Source organism: Gossypium arboreum, chromosome 11 (genome assembly GCF_025698485.1).
Source record: "Gossypium arboreum isolate Shixiya-1 chromosome 11, ASM2569848v2, whole genome shotgun sequence".
Taxonomy (NCBI): Eukaryota; Viridiplantae; Streptophyta; class Magnoliopsida; order Malvales; family Malvaceae; genus Gossypium; species Gossypium arboreum.
Window position 1 is genome coordinate 92,197,740 of NC_069080.1, and position 6,000 is coordinate 92,203,739.

Below are 6,000 nucleotides of genomic sequence, written 5' to 3' on the forward strand. Positions count from 1 at the left end.
GTGAGCGTTGGTTGCTGTAATAAATTTAATTAGTACGCTCGAAAGGCCCAAAGGATAAGGTATGTTTACTTGTGCATTGGAAAAGTCGATATGTTTGAGTAACATTCGTTCAATCGACTAACGAATTTTCAGCTAATGAATTGGTTGATATCTTGTGAAAGTATATAATGATGAACCGTGAAGTAAGTATGATTATGTGTATGTGGATTAATGAAATGATTCATTTGGCTATGTGAATGTAATGCTTTAGTTAAAGCTGATTTTATTGCTTGAGACTTACTAAGCATAAAAATGCTTACCCCGTTGCTTTGGCTCTCTGTTTTATAGATTTTGCTCGTTAGCGATCGGATTCGGGATCATTAAAGTCAAAGTCATCTACACTATCAAAGCCTCCATTTTGGTATAATTTTGGTTGAACTTTGAAATGGCATGTATAGGACTACCCTATTGTTGAAGTCATGTACCTTTCGGTTTTGTGTAAGCTTGGATAGCCATGCGAAAATGGCTTATATCGTTTTAGTATGATTCTATAATCGTTTGTATGATAATCATTATGGGGTATGGAATTGTTTTGAAAAGATTAGCCATTGGAATGGTTAATCATGATCACACTTTGTGCTATGTATGCAAAAGGGCCAATTGAATCGTGGAAATCATGAAATTAGTAAAGGTTACCTTGAAAACAGTTGCTGGCAGCAGCAGTGGTGTGGTTTTGAAAAATCACCAAAATTTGTAGGAATGGTATTAAATAGTGAATAAGTTATGTAATTGAACCTTGATGAGTCTACTTTCATATGGGAGAAACGAAACGGTCATAGAAGTTACATGTTAAGAGTTATTAAAGTTATTGTGAGACAGGGCCAGAACGGTTTCTGGGTCCCCTGTCACGACTTTAAAAATTTACTATAAATCATCCAGGAAGAATTAGAAGTCATGCCTTATATGTGCAGATTCCATTTTGAGTATAGTTTCATTAGAAACAAACGGCACCAGTATTAAAGCCCTGTACAGAGAGATATTCAATTTGTAATGCACGAAGGTCAGAGCAGTCAATCAATGTAATATGGGTGACTTTAACTAATAAACTGTACCAATTGGCCCGACCAAAAATTCTAGAAATAAATCCATGGAAGGATATATGAGTCTAAATTCAGGGAAAATTTACGGAACCAGTTCCGAGTTTTGAAACTCGAGATATGATTTTTAAGGAGACAGTGACGCAGTTTTCCAGCCTGTCTGGAAATGCCAAATTGGTCGGTGCTTTAAGAGGATTTAGCTCGTTAACCCCTCGCGTCCGACACCGGCGATGGTCTTGGGTTCAGGGTGTTACAGATGCTCACTATTTAGTTCAACGGAAAACCGAAACCCAGCACAGTAGGGCACGATTCCTCGAATTCCCTAACATTGACCATTACCTTGTCTTAAAATACGTGTGAAATTCTGAGGAGATATTCAGTTATTTTGGACAAATGAAAGAGCGCAACCCAGCACGATAGGGCTCGATTCTCAAATCGCCAAATATTGAACATCGTCTTTGTTTTTAAGTATTTGTTTTTTTAAAACATGAGTGAGAAAGTAAAGGAATGTTCGATCATTTTGAGCAAACCAGTAACCACAACCCAACACGATAGGGCATGATTCTCGAATTGTCAAACGCCGAATATTGCTTTTGTTTTAAAAAATTTTAAAAGGTATGAATGGAATTTTGAAGGGAAGCCCGATTATTTTGAGCAAACGCAAAATTGCAACCCAACACATTAGGGCACGATTCCCCGAATTGCCAAACATCGAATCTCGTTTTCGTTTTGGAGAATTTTTGAATGAATGATTGTAGAGCTAGCTAAAGACGTATTAATTTGATTTGAAATATGACGAAATTAATCATAAAGTTTGGATTTTATAAAACCACACTTCGAAAATCAAATGAAAGCGATGAGATGAGATAATCGACATATGTGAGATATGATCAATTAACAAACTAATAATTGAAAATAGCTAACCTAAAAGCGTAATCCGGTTGCACTAATACACGGAGAATAATTGATATAATCATATAATGACAAAGATGATAATATAACAACCATTCAGACAAAACAATACATGTGATAACATGCCACAATAATATACAACATATGATATAGAATAACCAATACAAAGATATAAAAATAATATAGCAATTAGAAACCAATACGCTATCCATCGATAATAACGAGTAAATGGACCTATATAAGTTGACAAATTTGCACGAAGGCTATAGATAGCTATATGATTTTTGGGAACCGATATTACGAAATGAAAATTTGAATCGAATTGCATGTAAAATGTTTTAAACATGAATTTATTTAAAATTATCAAAATACATTATGGTATAAAAATACCGATACAAAAATTCATGACAACAACATGAGGCCCAAAATAGATTTATATAAAATGTACGATAAATTAATAAAAGAATGAGATTTAAATTAATACATAAATAATTTTAAATTGGTTTTAAAAAACATATATATCCTCATATCAAAATATTTAAATAATAAGCTATATAAAACACAAAAGCCATATAATATAAAGAAATATTCAAAAATAACTTTAAAATTACCAAAGGGAGTTTCTAAAACAATTTCATATATACATAAAAAAATCATAAAACAAAGAGTATTTTGAAATAAATAGTCCATTAAAATAACAAGTATATTGATATGTATACCTATAAATTAAAAATACGTGCAAATTTGTCGTAAAAATGATAATGTATACATGCTTATTAATGCATATGAATCAAATACATGTACAAAAATAAATGGATACAAAATAACTTAAGTCCTACATAAAACATATGCGAAGCATATAAAATATATATTGAGATGCGAGATATATAGAGTCGAAAGCCATTATATGTATAAAATATATGAACAAGATTATAATATGTTTACACGTATCCGCATAATAATGTAAATGAAGCAAATATTCGAGATGTACAAGACATGATGTTAGCATTGTTAATAGAAACAGTTTACAAATAATAAAATAATAATTACCCAAGATCGTTTAAAAATAAAATTTATTAAGAACACCAATGACTATGAACTAAGAGGACTCAATTAGAAACAATCCAAAATAAAAGGGAAATTTGAGAACAAAATAATAGAAAAAGGGACCCCTATGCAAGGTGTGTTAATACAAAGGGGCTCAATCTGGAAATATTCCAGGCTCCCAAACGCAGCACACCCATGCGGACCAGATTGCGACAAAGCGAAGATTATAAGTAAAAATTTAAAAGAAAAACAAAAGAAGCGTAGAGGAGAGAATTTGAATGCGCCGCTAAAAGGGAGGGGTTTAACTTGCAAATAGCCCATTCGAAGCAAAACGCATGGGTTCGGGTCCTAGAGCGGGTTGACGCGCAGACCCTCCCTCTTTTGAAGCGGCGTCGTTTCGCTGTGGATTTAAAGCTAAAGGCCATTGAATTGGCAGCTTATCATCCCTCTTTTGCCACAAGCAATGAACCCGACCCTTAGGGTTTCAATACGTAGATTTTCGCTTTCCCCTTTCCATTTGACCATTCGATTGCCCCATTCCACCATTGAGATCGATGGACGGTGGCTCGCCATGGATTCATGATGCCTCTCTACTCCAAGCCTTACCCGAAAAGGTGAGATTTGTTTAGCTTGAAAACCCGTCTCAGATTCGATTTGACGAAGAAAAGATGGTCTCCAATGGCTCGTCCGTGAAGGTAAGGCCTCTATCTCTCTCTCTCTTTTTATTATACAGAAAAGTATGAAAGTGGAAGGAATATGAAACAAATGCAAAAAAGAAAAGAAAAAAAGCATGAGACGTTCAAAAAATCACCTTCTTCTTTTGTATTGTTTTTTGTATTATCTTTTTCGTCTTTTTTGTTGCCTTTGTCCTATTTTTATTCTTTTGGTTGCGTACCCTTTTACAATCGAAAATCCAAGGCTTTATAGTAGAATAACTAAAAAAACAACAATTTTGTCCTCTGCTCTTGTATTGGCTTGTTGTCGCTTCGTTTGTTTTCTTTTGCGGTATGGGTGCGCACTTCGAGATGGTTTGGGCGTGGCATGAGGGAGGTCAGTCGTTGGCCCTTGGCACGAGGTGTATGGGGTGGTCTTTGGCGTGCGCACGGGAGCGTCATGTGGCGTCAAGAGGATCTTGGTTGCGGCGATGGGAAGGAACCCTAGGGTTCTAAAATTTCTGGCTATTTGGGTGTTCATATTTGGGTGTAGGGCTCTCGCTTTTAGTAATTGGACTAAAGTATTAGTAATGGGGTCAAGCAACCGGGCTTATGTTATGTAATTGGACTTTAAGTATTTAAGGACCGATATAATATTTGTTGGGCTTTTAATTTTGTTTGTTTTTTGGTTTTATATGGGTCGGCAAATTTGGCCTACTACAATTGCCCTCTTTGCTCATTGTCGGTAACGAGAATAGAGTAAAGACTATAAAGAGGACCAAATTTGCCCGGTCTGGCTAAGTCTCGAAGTCTTGATCCTCTTCTTCCCTAAAGGTACTCTGATGTTTTCAGGAGTGGCAAATTGGCTATCCTCAACTTGCTTCTTGAAAACATAGGAACACCAAATCTGCTATCTTCGATCTGCTCTCCGCCAATACGGAGATGCCAAATCTGCTATCTTTGATCTGCTCTCTGCCAATACAGAGACGCCAAATCTGCTATCTTTGATCTGATCTCCACCAATACGAAGACGCCAAATCTGCTATCTTTGATCTGCTCTCTGCCAATACAGAGACGCCAAATCTGCTATCTTTGATCTGCTCTCATGTCTGAGACGCCTAATCTATATCTTTGATCTGCTCTCTGCCAATACAGAGACGCCAAATCTGCTATCTTGATCTGCTCTCCGCCAATACGGAGACGCCAAATCTGCTATCTTTGATCTGCTCTCCGCTAATACAGAGACGCCAAATCTGCTATCTTCAACTTGTTCCCTAAAACACAGGGATGCCAAATCTACTTTTTCGATTTGTTTTCTGACAATACAGAGATGCCAAATCATCTTAGATCTGCTTCAATGAAATCATTTGAAGGTTGGATCTGCTATGTATCTGCTCAATATGGAGAATTTGATCCGACCCTACTGCAACTTTAGAGGTATAGGACTCGTAATTCGTAGCTTTGATCTGTTCCACTGCAACTCCAGGGAAATAAGATTCACTATCCTCATCCTGCTCCGCTACAATTTCAAGGAGATGAGACTCGTGATTTCAACCTGTCCCGCTACAACTTTAGGGAGATAAGGTTTGTTTGGATCTGCTCTACTGCAACCTCAGAGAGAAGATCTGTGATTTTCAATCTACTCTACTAAAACTTCAAGGAGATCTATTGTGGCTTTTAGCCGCTCCAACGCCATTTCAGGGAGAAGATACTTGATTTCAATCCTGTTACCCTGCTGCTTAGGGGGTTAAGGCCCATCATCTTCGATCTGTTTCCCTACTACTTAGGGGTTAAGATCTGTAAATTCAGTTTGTTACCCTGCTGCTTAGGGGGTTAAGGCCCTTCGCCTTCGATCTGTTTCTCTACTGCTTAGGGGGTTAAGATCTGTAAATTTAACCTGTTACCCTACTGCTTAGGGAATTAAGGTTCTTCGTCTTCGATCTGTTACACCATTCTTTGGAGAACGTGACCTGTTGAATTCGTTTCATGGACCTATTTATGCCAAATGATTAGGATGTCATGATCAGAATGAATCAAATGCTCCTAGCTAGACGTGCATGAATGACGTTTGCATGAATGCAAAATGTCCCCCCCTTTTTAATCACTCGTTGTTCATCAAGATTTTATTATTAACGTATTATTTTGTCTTTTTCTTGACTGGTATCTCTGGCAGAATACCCGAAGGATAATCGCAATCTAGGCGATTCAAACTAATTAGTTCCGTTTCAGGTCCTTGTATCATTTAGAAACTTTTCAGAGTAATATGCAAAACTCTTTTGTGAATATTATCAGCCCATTAATCATCATTTCGA